This window comes from Pristiophorus japonicus, chromosome 2 (genome assembly GCF_044704955.1).
Source record: "Pristiophorus japonicus isolate sPriJap1 chromosome 2, sPriJap1.hap1, whole genome shotgun sequence".
Taxonomy (NCBI): domain Eukaryota; kingdom Metazoa; phylum Chordata; class Chondrichthyes; family Pristiophoridae; genus Pristiophorus; species Pristiophorus japonicus.
The window spans coordinates 227,493,085-227,509,682 of NC_091978.1; the positions used below are offsets into that span (position 1 = coordinate 227,493,085).

The following is a 16,598-nucleotide window of genomic DNA, read 5'->3' on the forward strand; positions in this document are numbered from 1 at the left end:
CTCAGGCTTAAGGCTGTTTCAAGTATGCCTTATTTCCATTATATTTGACTGTTATGATATATTTCTGTAGTGTTTATCATTTTATGCACAAGATTTGGTTTGCCATTCCAATGAAAACTTGTTTTACAACATATGTATGTTGGGTAAAACAGTAGAAAATTGTTAATTAATATTGCTTTATGATATATCATAATCGATCATTAAGATTGAGCACTTATTTATATTGGAAATTCTATTAAATACTAAAAAAGAAAAGTAAGGAAACAGGACTTCCATATTAAAACCCAGTTGTGACTTACTCCACAAGCTTAGCATTGTTGCAAACTGGAAACTACTCAGCGCTGATACTAAATTTGGAATATAAGTTGGGTGCAAACGTCCATACTGACGTTTCCAGGCATTCTCACTCGGATTCCTTCCAGGTCAAGTTGAGTTTATGATGATGGACTGCAGCATTAACATAAAGGCAAACCACTTTGCACCACTTACAGTGGAGTATGAATGTACCTATAGGGGCCAAGTTTCGGCCTGAGTTGCTCCTGGTTTTTTGCAGCAACTGGTTTAGAATGGAGTATCTTAGAAATTTGAATTCTCGGCATTTAGTTTGCTCCAGTTCTAGTCAGTTAGAACAGTTTCACTTTGGAACAGAATTTTTTTTTCAAAAGGGGGCATGTCCGACCACTTATGCCTTTGTTCAAAGTTTAGGCAGTGAAAACTTACTCCATTCTAAGTTAGTTTGGAGTAAGTGAAGATTTTTGTACATTCGAAAAAACCTTGTCTACACTTTAGAAAATCAGGCGTAGGTTACAAATTAGGCGTAGGGAATGGGGGGGGGGGGGGGTTTAAAGGGAAGTTTACAAACATTAAACACTTCAGTTTTACAAATAAAGAGCCATCATCAATAATAAATGATAAATACATCAATAAATCAAACAATAAATCAATTTTAAAAAATTAATTAAAAAAATGTTTTTAAATTAAAAAATCAATAAATAAAACATTTTCTACTTACCGACTGCAGCACCGGGAGACCTCCAACAGCGTGCTGGGACGCCGCCCCCCCCAGTGTGTCTCTGTCAGTGTCTCTCTCTCTCTGACTGTCTGTGTGTGTGTGTCTCTCACTCTCTGTCTGTCAGTGTCTGTGTTTCTGACAGAGAGGGGAGGGGGAGAAGGGGGGTGGGAGGGGGAGAAGGGGGGTGGGAGGGGAGGAGGGGGAAGGGGGAGAAGGGGGTGGGGGAGGGGAAGAAGGGGGGAAGGGGTGGAGGGGGAGAATGGGGGTGGAGGGGGAGAATGGAGGTGGAGGGGGAGAATGGAGGTGGAGGGGGAGAATGGGGGTGAAGGGGGGAGGAGGAGGGAGGTGGAGGGTGGGAAGGGGGGAGGGAGGAGGAGGGAGGAGGAGGAGGAGGAGGAGAGAGGAGAGAGGGAGGGAAGGAGAGAGGAAGGGAAGGAGAGAGGAGGGAGGGAGGGAAGGAGAGAGGAGGGAGGGAGGGTAGGAGAGAGGAGGGAGGGAGGGTAGGAGAGAGGAGGGAGGGAGGGTAGGAGAGAGGAGGGAGGGAGGGTAGGAGAGAGGAGGGAGGAAGGGAGGGAAGGAGGGAGGAAGGGAGGGAAGGAGAGAGGAGGGAGGGAAGGTCCGGGGGGGGGGAGAAGAGTCGCGGAGGTCGGGGGTGGAGAGAGAGTCGTGGAGGTCCGGGGGGGGGGGGGCGCTGAGGTCGGGTCGCCGGGGTGGTGGGGGGAAGCAGAGGTCGAGTCGCAGGGTGGGGGGGGGGGCAGGGGGAGGAGAGCAGGGGTCCGGTCGGGTCCGGTCGGTTGAGAGGAACCTTATTCACACAGCCCCAGTGAGGCCATTCGGCCAGGGCTAGGGGCTGCGTGTTTCAGCCCCCTCCCACACAGTTTTGGGCACCTGGAGCTACTGCACACTGTTGCGTGCATATGCAGAGGTCTCGGCACTGTTTTCAGCGCAGGGACCTGGCTCCGCCCCCCACAGCTAGTGCTGCGCCGTGCCCGGCTCCAGAAGACCTGCAGGGAGCCGGAGAATAGGTAAGTTTTTTTTAGGCGCACTTTCAGGCGCGAAACCGAAACTTGGGCCCATAGTGTCGCAAAGAAAGTTGCAAATAGCAGATTATGCAGAGTCATATCATTTAACTGGGTCAAAGGATTAATTAAGTGATTTTAGTTTACTAGTTGCAGTGTTGAACCAATACTGAAATTTGTTGCAGAAACATAACCTCAATAAAAATATTCTTTCCAATTAAGGTTCAAAATGAAGTCTGGCAGTAAAATTAGTGACAATCTGAAAAGAGGACCCATAACATCTCATGAATACATCACTTAAAACAATTACATCCAGTTTTAAAATTAGTATGGCAAAACATTTCAATTTGCATTCCTTATTTCATTGTGTGAATTCTCCGATGGCCAGATATAATAACATTGCAAATTAAGCATTAACCGACATTGTTAGGACTATACATGGTAATGAACAATCTTTGTGCTGAATAAATACACTGACTGCAGGAGCTTTTGCCTGAAGATATTCTTTCAGATGAGATGTTAAAGTGAGGCTCTGTCTGCTCTCAGATGGATGTAAAATTTCCTGTAGCACTTGTTATTTATGCAATAAAGGTACAAACTGAGTGCTGTTTAACTAAACAAGGTACGACCTTGTTTCTGCTTTATTACGGCCCAAAGTGCCTGACTCACAAAATGGCTGGCCTTTTATACCAGTGCAGCACCATGTGCATGCTGCTCAGTGGCCTCCAACAATGACACCATCTGGTGGCTACAAACAGCATGTACATACATGACAATAACACAAATCTCGCGTGAAACAGTTGCGCGATCGTGGTATCCTTGTTGACTCTGTCTTCCGTATTCAACATGATTACTTAAATCCGGGTGTACAAGACATAACTTGGTCTTAAGACCTCTTTTCATCATGAAAAGGTCCCTGTGAGTGTGTGGGGTCTTGTCCTGTAACTCAGCAGTATGCAAGACAAGCGGGTCTGCAGTGACCCTTGGGTTACTCTCCTCATGCTTTGCTTGATAATTTGTACTGCACGTTCTGCTTGCCCATTAGACGCAGGCTTGAACGGTGCTGACCTTACATGTTTTATGCCGTTAAGTTTTACAAACTCCTGAAACTCCTGACTGGTGAAGCACGACCCATTGTCGCTTACCACTATGTCAGGCAGACCGTGTCGGGAACATGACATTGAGGTTCTCTACGATTGCTGTGGACATACTGATTGACATGATTATGCATTCTATCCACTTCGAATAAGCATCCACCACCACTAAAAACATCTTGCCCAGGAAGGGACCTGCGAAATCTACATGGATCCTGGACCAAGGTTTGAATGGCCATGACCACAGACTCAGCGGCGATTCCGTTGGTGCTTTGCTGAGCTGCATGCAGGTGTTGCACTGATGCATGTATGCTTCCAGCTCAGAATCAATTCCTGGCCACCATACGTGGGACCTGTCGATGGCCTTCACCATCACTATACCAAGATGTAACTCACGCACAAACTTCTCTCTCCCTTTCTTAGGCATTACAACTTGATTGCCCCAGAATATGCAATCTGTTTGAATAGACAGTTTGTCCTTGCAATGAATGTACGGTTTGGCCTCCTCGTACATTTGCTTAGACAGACCAATCCCCTTTGAGGATGCAACCCTTTACCACTGATAATATTGGGTCCTGGCTGGTCCAGCTCTTAACTTGTTGAGCCGTGACAGGGGTACCTTCACTCACAAAAGCATTCATGATTAACATTAAATCTGCCGGTTGTGGCGTTTCCACCATCGGTGTGGGCAGCAGCAACCAGCTCAAAGCATCGGCACAATTCTCTGTGCCAGGTCTGTGGCGAATGACATAATCATAGGCAGATAATGTCAGCACCCACTTTGGATGCGGGATGAAGCGTTGGTATTGATACCTTTGCTCTCGGAAAACAATGAAATGAGCGGCTTGTGATCAGTCTCTAATTCAAACCTCAGACCGAACAGGTGATGATGCAACCTTTTAACACCGTACACACATGCTAAAGCTTCTTTTTCTACCATACTGTAGGCTCTTTCTGCTTTAGTCAAACTTTTGGATGCATACGCAACAGGTTGAAGTTTCCCCGACTCATTGCGTGTTACAACAAGCCAACCAATTCCATATGACGATGCGTCACAGTTCAAAACTAAACGTTTACATGGGTCATACCAGCAGCTTGTTCGAGCAAAGCAGATTGGTGGCTTTCTTGAAAGCTCTGTCTTGCAATGCGCCCCACCCCCAGTTGTTGCCTTTTCTCAATAGCATGTGCAGTGGTTCAAGTAAGGTGCTCAATTTAAGTAGGAAGTTACCAAAGTAGTTGAGTAGACCCAGGAATGAATGCAGCTCTGTTACATTCTACGGCTTGGTTACTTTCTTGATGGCTTTGGTTTTCACGTCAGTAGGTCTGATGCCATCAGCGGCAAATTTCCTCCCGAGGAATTCAACCTCCGGTGCCATGAAGATAACTTTGAGCGTTTAAGTCTGAGTCCCACTCTGTCCAAATGCAGTAGAACCTCTTCCAGGTTTTTCCTTGGAGTCACGACCGGTGATCAGGATGTCATCTTGAAACATGACGGTTTTGAGAACGGACTTCAGTAGACTTTCCATATTCCTCTGGAATATTGCTGCAGCCGAGCGAATTCCAAACGGGCACCTGTGGTAAATAAACAGTCCTTTGTGCGTGTTAATGCACGTAAGTCTCTTCGACATCTCGACCAACTCCTGCTTCATATAGGCCAATGTCAAGTCCAGTTTTGTGAACGACTTCCCTCTGGCTAGTGTCACAAACAAGTCATCAGCCTTCGGTAACAGGTCCTGGTCTTGTTTCGAAACCCTGTTGATCGTAACCTTGTAGTCTCCACAGATTCTGACTGTGCCATCACTTTTCAGCACAGGAACAATGGGGCTGGCCCATTCATTAAATTCGACCGGTGATATGATCCCTTCATGCTGGAGTCTGTCCAGTTCAAATTCAACCTTCTCCCTCATCATATACTGCACTGCCCGAGCTTTATGATGGACAGGTCTTGCATTTGAGTCCACGTGGATCTGCACCTTGGCTCCCGTGAAGTTGCCGATACCCGGTTCGAACGGCGAGGGGAACTTGCTGAATACTTAGGCACATGTATCTTCCTCCGATGACAACGTCTTTATGTTGTTCCAGTCGCATCTGATTTTCTCCAACCAGCTCCTGCCGAGCAGCGTTGGGCCATTGCCTGGAACAATCCACAGCGGTAACTCGTGAACCGCACCGTTATATGACACATTAATTTGTGCACTGCCAATCACCTTTATCAGTTCTTTGGTGTACATGCGCAGCTTGGCGTTAACAGGGCTCAGCCTAGGCCTCACAGCCTTCGAACCCCACAGCTTATTAAATGCTCTTTCGTTCATGATCGATTGACTCGCCCCTGTGTCCAGTTTCATAGATACCGGTATCCCGTTAAACTTCACGTTAATCAAAATTGGTATACTCTTGGTTATGAAAGAGTACAGTCCATACACTTCCTCCTCTGGCATCTCGGATTGCGTATCCGGATCCACGCTAGTCTGACTCTCATCCTCCACGTGGTGTGTCGCAGCTTACTTGCTCATCTGCAGACACTTGCGCTGGAGATGCCTCACTCTCAGACAGCCTTTGCAACTATATTGCTTAAATCGGCACTGCTGGTGCTGATGATCTCCCCCACAACGTCAACACGGAGAAGTCGGATACATTCCCGCTGGCAGACTTTGGGCAGCTACAGGTTTCGCGAAAGCAGCTGGTTAGGCCCTGCCATGTGCCGCTCTGCTGAACCAATTGCATTTACAGTAATTGCTGAGGTTCGGTTCTTCACCGATATTTGCTTTAAACTTCTATCTGTCGTCATACATGACTGAGCGATCTGGATGGCCATTTTTAAATCCAAATCCTCCACCGCCAGAAGTTTGCGCAAGATCCCCTTGTGGTTGATACCGATAACAAAGACGTCCCGCAGCATGTCTGCCAACACCGTCCCGAACTTGCATGGTCCTGCTAGATGTCTCAGGTCAGTAACGAATTCCGCCGCGCTCTGACCCTCCAATCGAACGTGTGTATAAAACCTGTATCTCGAGATGATGATGCCGCTCTCTGGCTTGAGGTGCTCCTGTACCAATGTACACAACTCCTCATATCTTTTCTCTGTTGGATCACTGGGCATGAGTAGATTCTTTATCACACCGTAGATCTTTGAACCGCACACAGTGAGGAACACGGCCCAGTGCCGATCTGCATCATCGATCCCCTTCATTTTGTTGGCCATGAAGTATTGGTTCAAATGGCACACAAAGTTTGCCCAATCTTCTCCCTCCACGAATCACTCTAAAAATCCAATTGTGCTCATTTTGCAAACAAGGTTCTTGCATTCTCGTCACCAAATGTTATGTATGCAATGAAGGTAAAAAAGTACTGTTTAACTGAACAAGGTACAACCTGGTTTCTGCTTTATTAAGGCTCAAAGTGCCTGACTCACAAAATGGCTGGCCTTTTATACCAGAGCAGCACCATGTACATGCTGCTCAGTGGCCTCCAACAATGATACCATCTGGTGGCTACAAACAGTATGACAGCACTATTGTGAAGAAGTTGCAGGGGCATTCTCCCCAGTGTCTTGGCCAATATTTACCCTTCAATCAACATCAGTAAAATACAATGGCCCTGAAATTGCAGTTGAAGGCCTCCGACCGCAAATTTTTTTTACGAAAGTACCCGGTGGTCCCGGAGGTATGGAAACTTCTGGTCCTGGGCAGAGGCCCACGTATCCCATCAGCGTATCCTTTTCATATGCATCAGTGGGATCACATGGACCGGACCAACCTATCAAAATGGAGTATTCCCATTGTGAATTCCTTTTTGTACGGAGCTGCCATAACTGAATGGGGATACCCCCAAAAACACAAACACATTAAATAAATAAAAAAAACACATCACATATTTAAAATTAATTGAAATTGAATTAAATGTTTTAGATAACAAATTATTATTTTTTATTTCTTTTTATATTTTAACAGGGTAAAATTAAACTTAACTTAATGGACAGTGTTTTTAATATAAAAATTAGTGATAACATTTTATTTTTCTATCTTTGAAAATTCTTACGCTGGTAAAAGCAGGAGTTGGGCAAATAGCCTTATGCCTGCTTTTACCAGGCGTAAGAATTTGAAGAACATTTGCTGAGCAGGAGTTGGGCAAATAGCCCAACTCTCCACCCACGGAGGTCCTTCTCCTGGTAATGCATGCGATCTGTCAAAGGAAATCTTGACAGATTGCACGTTCTGAGTTTAGGCGCATGCATGCCTAAACCCGGGACATGCTTGGTCCTTACGAGTGCATGCGCACCTCGTACACGTCCATGGGGCCGTAATTTAAGGCCCATTACCCTGTCATTATTACATTGCTGTTTATGGGACCTTGCAGTGTGCAAATTGGCTGCCACGTTTCCTACATTACAACAGTGACTACACTTAAAGTACTTAATTGACCGTAAAGCACTTTGGAATGTCTTGAGGTTGTGAATGGCGCTATATAAATGCAAGTCTTTCTTTCATAACATACAAAATCTGGAAGACGAGAGCTTACACAAGCGGGCCATTCTTTCTGAGATTGATTCTTTAGTAAAAATGCAGCAAGATTTCAACTAAAGCTTCAATTACAAAATAAACCATTTCATTTTTACAAATGTCCTTACTGCAATGCAACAAATCACAACAAATTCAGTGAACATCTACACTTAGCACATAAAGTGTGATTTGCTGCCCCCGTAGCACAATTTTGTATAAAAACCTCCCGAAACAGTGAAAATGATTGTCAACTATGTGGATAATTTGGCATGTTTGTGTGGGGAGGGGGTCCATTTTACAATGACCACCACAAGATGATGACTTTGGGAAGGAAAGGAATTGTTATTTTTAGAGAGCTGCCAACTTTTTTCTTTATTCAGTCATGAAAAGGGAAGACAGCTGTAGTGTCAGTGAAGCTGCTCCAATAGAAAATAAACTCTGCACAATTTATAGCTGCAAACCAATCTCCTTGGTTACAGCCTTGAAATCATTGATGTATTATTTCATATTACATACTGTGGAATTTAAAGGGAAAGTTTTGAAGCTGACGGGCACTGTCATGACCCTGGAGGCAGACAACCAGTGAAATTTTGTATTAAAAATGATGTCCAAGGACCAATTTTAGGAATGCAGGCTCACACAGGGGAACCTTGTCCATCAGGAGTGCATGCCAGGAAATTGAAAGGCATGCTGCCCACATTTTTATGACCTTTAAAATTAGTGGATAGAAAACTATTAGAAGTATTTTCATGCAATGGATGGAAAATAATGGGTTGGCTGGGTCCACACCAAGGACATGATTTTGTAGAATATGTCCTTCTGACTAAAAGCCTAATCTTCTTCTTAGGCAGTCCCTCGGAGTCAAGGATGACTTGCTTGATGAGTCCAATGCGAGACCTACAGTCTCTGGCACAGGTGGGGCAGACGGTGGTTGAAGGAACAGGTGGATGCGGTGCTTAGGTTGCCGTGCGCTCCTTCTGCTGTTTATGCTTAGCTTCAGCTTGTTCCCGGCGAAGAGACTTGAGGTGTCCAGCGCCTTCCCGGATGCTTCTCCTCCACTGAGGTCTTGGGCCAGAGATTCCCAGGTGTCGGTGGGGATGTTACACTTTTTCAAGAAGGCTTTGAGGGTGTCCTTGAAGCATTTCCTCTGCCCACCTGGGGCCCACTTGCCGTGTTGGAGCTCCGAGTAGAGTGCTTGTTTTGGGAGTCTCGTATCGGGCATGTGGACGATGTGGCCCGTCCAATGGAGCTGATCGAGTGTGGTCAATGCTTCGATGCTGCGGCTGTTGGTGCGCCTATCCTGCCAATAGATTTGCAGGATCTTGTGGAGGCAGCATTGGTGGTATTTCATCAGTGCTTTGAGGTGCCTGGTGTACATAGTCCATGTCTTTGAAGCATATAGGAGGGCGGGTATCACTACTGCTCTGGAGACCATGAGCTTGGTGCCGGGTTTGAGGTCCTGGTCTTCAAACACTCTCTTCCTCGGGCAATCGAAGGCTGCACTGGCACACTGAAGGCGGTGTTAGACTTCGTCATCAACATCTGCTCTTGTTGACAGTAGGCTTCCAAGGTATGGAAAATAGTCCACGTTGTCCAAGGCCTCGTCGTGGATTTTGATGATCCGGGGGGGCAGGGGGGGCAGTACTTTGTGGTGGGGTCAGGTTGGTAGAGGACCTTGTCTTACATTGCGTGTAAGGCCTATGCTCTCATATGCTTCAGTGAAGGTGTTGACGATGGCTTGGAGTTCAGCTTCCGAGTGTACGCAGACGCAAATGTCATTTGCGTACTGTAATTCAACGACAGAGGATGGGATGACCTTGGATCTGGACTAATGATGATAATGATATAAACAACCATCTTCAGCTACTTCTTCAATGACCTTCCCTCCATTATTAGGTCAGAAGTGGGGATGTTTGCTGATGATTGTACAGTATTTCGTTCCATTTGCAACTCCTCAGATAATGAAGCAGTCCGTGCCCGCATGCAGCAAGACCTGGACAACATCCAAGCTTGGGCTGATAAGTGGCAAGTATAATTCGTGCCACACAAGTGCCAGGCAATGACCATCTCCAACATAAGAGAGTCTAACCACCTCCCCTTGACATTCAATGGTATTGCTATTGTCAAATCTCCCACCATCAACATCATGAGGATCACCATTGACCAGAAACTTAACTGGACCACAGAAATACTGTGGCTGCAAGAGCAGGTCAGAGGTTGGGTATTCTACAGTGAGTAACTCACCTCCTGACTCCCCAAAGCCATTCCACCACCTACAAGGCACATCAGGAGTGTGATGGAATACTCTCCACTTGCCTGGATGAATGCAGCTCTAACACTCAAGAAACTCAACACCATCCAGAACAAAGCAGCCTGTTTGATCTGCACCCTATTCACCACCTTAAACATTCACTCTCTCCACCATTGGCCCACCGTGGCTGCAGTATGCACCATCTGCAAGAAGCACTGCAGCAACTCACTAAGGCTTCTTCGACAGCACCTCCCAAACCCACAACCCCTGCCATCTAGAAGAACACAGATAGCAGGCACATGGGAACACCACCAACAACAACTTAAATTCCCTTCCAAGTCACACACCATCCTGACTTGGAAATATATCACCGTTCCTTTATCGTTGCTGGGTCAGAATCCTGGAACTCCCTACCCAACAGCACTGTGGGAGTACCTTCACCACTTGGACTACAGCAGTTCAAGAAGGCAGCTCGCCATCAGCTTCTCAAGGGCAACTAGGGATGGGCAATACTCCCACATCCCAGGAACTAATTAAAAAATGCAAGTTTAATGAAAAGAAAGAAAGACTTGCATTTATACAACGGCTTTCGCGACCATCAGAAGTCTTAAAGCGCCTTACAGCAATTGAAGTACTTTTGGAGTGTAGTCACTGTTGTAATGTGGGAATGCGTGATAATCAACAGTTAATTAGCATCAAATGGAATTATTGTAGGGGATATACTGAACGTACTCTTTCAGATACTGGCAGTTGCCAATTATGTCAAACAATAAACCTGTAAATTAACAAACGTTTCAAGGAACCTTAAGTCAAATTAAAATGTTGTTACTGGTTGTGATGATGCACTCCAGTCCCTCCGGTGCCCACTTGTCACAGAAGGCCTCGAACATGCATGCTCCATCTCCAGGGACACCCGGGCGCGAACATTGCCGCAGAAGGGAGGTAGGCAGTTGGGCCGGACGACCCCCTCGACCACCCGCTGCCTGGACCTGTTGATAGCAACTTTGGCCGTCCCACAAGGAGGCTCTCCGACCGATCCGCCCCTCCTCCCCTCCGGGTGCCCAAAGATCAAGAACGTGAGACTGAAGTACAGTCAGAAATTGAGGAGCAGCCCCTTCAAGTCGTGAAAGAGGGGCTGCAACTCTCACACCCTTCAGAAAGGTGGAACATGGACTCCTCCTCCCGCAGTGGGAGTCTTTTGGCTGGTCAAGCAGGAACATCTCAAGGATCCTTATCAACTGGAACAAGAAAATAGTCCAAAAGTTTGAGAAACCTTAAAATTGATATTCATTCAGTGGCTACTTAATTGGGTTTCATGGCAGGCAGAAAGTAATCCTGTTAATTATGAGCTGCTGTTGTTATGGGGCGGGGCATAAAGAATAAAAGTTGGAATTTGCATTGCATTTTCAATTATTTACTCGTACATTCTCCACTTATGCGCCAAATTCACCTTAATATGAAATGGTTCGTTTCTCTGACAGGATGTATTTTCATTCTTTAATGAAATAGCAGACGGTTAGAGAAGAAAATAGAGGAGCTTGTCCAGAAGAGTAAAGCGGAGATTTTAACGGTACCAGGTTTATTTGCTACGGAGAATGGACCGGATCGAAGCAGGCAGAAGACATTTTGACCCTTCTCAAGGACATTTAAATCGTCGCATCAAAGGAACAAATGCCAGAACTTTACTTGAATGCATTTGTTTAACATTTTGAGGTTGCATATTTTGTTGCATTGCCACTTGCACTATAAAAATGTTCTTATATTCTAATATTTTGCTTTTGCTAGTAAATAAATGATTTCTCCAGTAGTTTGTGTCGTGTAATATCTTTAAGTGAATTTGCGATTAATGGGCAACTTTTACCAGCGTCGCTGTGCATTTTTAACAGCGGTAGTTTCCCCCCTCTTATTTGAGCAATTCATTGTTTGGACCATTGAGATTGAAAGTTGCAATATCACCACAAATGATTAACTCTAGACATCAATCTTACGCCAAATGTTTCCCACGCCTTTATGCAGTTTTCATACACAATTATGCAGCACATTAATTCCTCTTGCACTCGGTCCTTTCAAGTTCCTTCGTGGTCTGTTGCAAATCAGCAGCACGCTAGAGGATTCAACAGTTTTCAAATCATCCTGAAGATCATTAATGAAGTATTTCGAAGATGAAAAACAGTTAGCTGTACCTCTTACGAGAGCGCGCGCGCGCACAACAGGACGGAAGCGCTCGGCTCGCGCTCGCCTCAGAAGCTTTCCCGGTGCCGAGGGTGGTGCGCGTGTGCGAGTGACAGGAGCTGAGCGCGAGAGGGACAGAGAGCGGAGCACCGGCTCTCCTGCCCTCCTCGCCTCTCGCCTCTCGCCTCTCCCCTCTCCCCGCACAACCCGGAAGTATTCACGGTGACTTGCGCTGCAGTGAGAACGGGGAAGCAAATTGTGTCTTTGCAGAGTGTGTCCCCACAAGTGAGACAAAACCGTAAGAAGTGAGAGCTGGGCTCTTGGCTTGTGCTGAGTTACTGCTTCTGTCTGCTATGGCTGCAGAGACCGAACAGAAAAAGGTATGGCTGAGAATTTAAGGACTCTCTGGCACAGATAAGTAATTCGTTTAATATTTGAAAAAAAACTAAAACTCGAGATTTGTATCATTTCAACTGGAATGCAAACTGACTAAATTGTAATTATTTTAGGATTAAGGATTAGAGTAGGTTAATGTCTGCTAAATATTCATGAACAAAGAGTAAATTCCCAGGCTGTATACCTGAACTAGGGTTGATTTTATTTCTGAACACGGTGCATGTGTTGTTGCTTGGTGTGTTTGGTAAACAACTGTTCTTCTGCTCACCACCTCGGGGTTGGGCAATATTCCATTCTCCGATGACTTTTCGAACTGATTGTCTCAGGGCAGCTTTGTACTTTATAGTCCTCGCTAATGCGGTAACGGATAGCTCAATGTGGCGGGCGGGGACGCGGATGTGTTGTGAAGTTTTCCCCACCAGATTGTGGCTCTCTCGCGAACAAAGCCCGCTGAACACGTTAGTTCATATCAATGGAGTGTATTCCTCCATTATCAGGGATAATGTACAGGATGGGCAAAATTATGCACTATTTTTGTGTATGGGTATAAATCGTTCTCCGTTCTCCGGTTCACCTCTCCTCTGATCACTAACCACCTGGAATCGAAAGGGTTGATGATTGGTGTCAGGCCTCCCCCGAAACACTTACGAGAGCTGCTAGGAGATCTAGTGATCTGTAAAAGATTCTCTTCATTTCCCACTCATTCGGCCTCCGTACAGCCACTTGCCCAAAGATCAAGGGATATGGAGCAAAGGCACGTAAATGGAGTTGTGGTACAGATCGACCATGATCTGATTGAATAGCGAAACAGACTCAAGGGGATGAATGGCCTACTCCTGTTCCTATGATGGAAGGTTTGGGAACTCGCCAACATACGAGAATTAATCTTAACTTTAATAAATTAATTTTGAAGGACACTAACCGTGAGGAAGGCCAGAAAAGATTGTGCTTGGAAAAAGCCTTCGTCATCTCACCTGCCACCCAAAACTTTGAGGCTTGTGCACCTTTTAATAACGAATAGTATTTTCATTCCTGGTTTTTGAGTTTACGGAATATTCTGGGAGAGGAAATGAGAGAGCAAGCAATAATGAAGAAGAAAGCTGTGGACTGCAGGAAGATATCACAGGTGGGCAAAACAGTGACAAATGGAATTTAATCCAGAGAAGTGTGAGATAATTTGGGAAGGGCTAACAAGGAAAGGAAATACACATTAAATGGTAGAACACTGAAGTATAGTGTGCATGTCCACAGATCCCTGAAAGTAGCAGGCCAGGTAGATAAGGTGGTTAAGAAGGCATACGGAATGCTTGCCTTTATTAACCAAGGGGGAGGGGGGTGGTTATGCTTGAACTGTATAAAACACTGGTTAGGTCACAGCTGGAGTACTGCATGCAGTTCTAGTCACCGCATTACAGGAAGGACGTGATTGCACTGGAGAGGGTACAGAGGAGATTTACGAGGATGTTGCCAGGAGTGGAGAATGTAAGCTATGAGGACAGATTAGATAGGCTAGATTTGCTTTATTGGAACAGAGGAGGCTGAGGGGAGACCTGATTGAGGTGTATAAAATTGAGAGGCCTAGATATAGTGGACAGAGAGTCTATTTCCCTTAGCAGAGGGGTCAACAACCACTGGGCATAAATTTAAAGTAATTCGTTGAGGGGAAATTTCTTCACGCAGAGGGTTGTGGGGGTCTGGAACTCGCTGCCTGAAAGGGTGGTAGAGGCAGAAACCCTCAATACATTTAAAAAGTGCATTTGAAGTGCCATAACCTGCATGATTACAGACCTAGAGCTGGAAAGTGGGATTAGGCTGAATAGCCTTTTGTTGGCCGGCATGGGCTGAAATAGCCACCTTCCGTGCTGTAAACTTCTATAATTCCACGATAACTGCAGTGCAGCCTGTCATGCATGTTCCTTAGCTTCTCAATTCAGTAAGCTTAATGGGCTGCATAGAACTCCCACATGTTTTTTCCAGATGGATAAGTTGTGATGGAGATGTATTGCAGGTATGTGGGGTTGAAATGGCTCCAGGGAGACACATCTGGTGACAGAAGCTTGGAACCAAATCAACTGTCTGTGGTAGATTCAGTAATTTAATGCCTGAAGCAGGCCGGTCTGCAGTACTCACTGTTGGAACCTGGATGGATAGAGCTATCACTGGGAGTTGGGATTCTCCTCATTGTTCCAGATAATTCTGCAAGTCAATGCCTCTGTGATCTCAGCTGAGTTAGCAGCTGGAAATTGCTCTGGTAAGCTTCATGGTTTTAACTGATTCAACTCCAGCAGTGCCCTTGCACACTTGTGTGGGAGGGTGGTCCCTAAATCTTGGCTCTACCAATCTGTGCCCAAGCTCTCTGGATTTGTTAAGTGGAATGCGTCCCTTTGGGAAGAGTGTGTACATTTCACATGAGGCAAAGCCTACAGGTAGATTGCTCAGTAGCTTGATGTGGAGATTCTTCAGGGTGCTGAGGGGTTTCTGTCTGTGTCAGGCATTGGACTGACCAAAAATGCAGAACTAGGTACCGTGGTCCATTTGTTGTCGGAATGTCCTGGGTTACTTCTGGATTTACAAAGATTCTTAAGGATTTGGCTTTAAGGTATGTGTCCCCGTTGTTCTTGTACTGCTTATTCTGGGGATCTAGAGCTTCTAACTGAAATTTTATATTAGACACCATTGGTTTTGGTTTGGCAGTTCTATCATAAGTGAGTTTCTGTTGTGCTGGGAATAATAAACAGACAGAAACACAGCAACTGCTTTTTTTTTGCTTTCCCATGTAGCTAAATCTGAGGACTTCATGTATCTCAAGACTACAGTGGATTTGGCAAAATCTCTAACTTGTTTGAAATAACTTTGGTTCTGTACCAGTCTCTACTCTCCTATCCTCCTTGGTAACCTCCTGTTACTCCTCCTCTGCCCAAATTTGTTCGTAACTTTCCTGAGACAATCCAATTCTGAATCTTATCCTCTGCTACCCACCCCCATTCTTGGTTTCTTAATCGATAAGGGAATAAAGGGTTATGGGGAGCGGACAGGGAAGTGGACTTGAGGCCTTGATCGGATCAGCCATGATCGCATTAAATGGCGGAGCAGGCTCGAGGGGCCAAATGGCCTACTCCTCCTATTCCTTATGTTCTTAATGTTCTTATCCTGTTTGTTGCTATCTTTTTGTGAGCTATTCTGTTTGGTAACTGGTTTGTTTTTTCACTTTATTTATACTAATATTTTTTCTTCTCTGAATACGTATCATGTCTTATTTAATGTTCTTTATTTGTGGGAATGTTAAACTTTACATAAAGTCGGCAAAAACTTTTCAACAAAGCTGATGCCAATTTAATGGACTTTTATAGCATTGTGATAACACGTCATTAATTGATTTTGTGCTTTCTAAGTTGCATATTTATTAATTTCCTTATATCTGCCCCTGTCCGACAGACTTTCAAGATTTCTGCTAAATGGTGACGTTATGTGCCTTACTTCATTAACATAACAAAAAGCACCTGTTTCGTTTGTGCAAATAACCAAGAATAGTGTATCAGGAGCACAGGGAATATAGTTTTAATGCAGTACACAAGGAATTTAGGGATCTTTGTAGAGTGCTAATTATGAAAATGGTGGTGATGAAGACACTCTGGTATCTATGGAGCCTGAACCTGGCTTATAGTGTACAACAACAACTTGGATTTATATAGCACAATCAATGTAGAAAAATGTCCCAAATCACTTCAGAGATGTAATCAATAAATGGATGCCAAACCAAAGGAGGAGATATTTGGAGGGGTGACAGAGATGGGTTTAAGGAGGGTCTTGGGGGAGGAATTTCAGATCATGGGCTTAGACGGCTGAGGGCATGGTTGCTAGTTATAGAGCGAAGGATGGGGGCAGAGGGGATTCACGAAGTAAGAGGAACCGAGTGACCAGGGAAGGGCTGGAGGAGATTACAGAGAAAGAGATGCAAGCATTAAGGGATTTTTAACACAAATTTTAAATTTGAGGCGTTGGAGCAGTGGGGGGCAATGTAGGTCAGTGAGGGAGGGGACTTGGTGATGATTGGGATACAGATGGCAGGGTTTTGGATGAGCTGAAGTTTATGGAGGGTGGAGAATGGGAGGCTGGCCAGGAGAGCATTGGAATAGCCGAGTCTGGAGGTGACAA

The 16,598-nt window shown here is 45.3% G+C and overlaps 1 protein-coding gene across 3 annotated transcripts in view; it reads left to right on the forward strand.

The window, feature by feature from the left end:
- Positions 1-12,143: 12,143 nt before the first annotated feature.
- The window catches only part of klhl8 (kelch-like family member 8), a 58,476-nt gene continuing 54,021 nt past the window's right edge, over positions 12,144-16,598 (forward strand). For all 3 annotated transcript variants that reach the window (XM_070871046.1, XM_070871047.1, XM_070871048.1), the window contains exon 1: positions 12,144-12,427. The gene's annotated coding sequence lies outside the window, so the exon portion shown is untranslated. The remainder of the gene's footprint in view (positions 12,428-16,598) is intronic.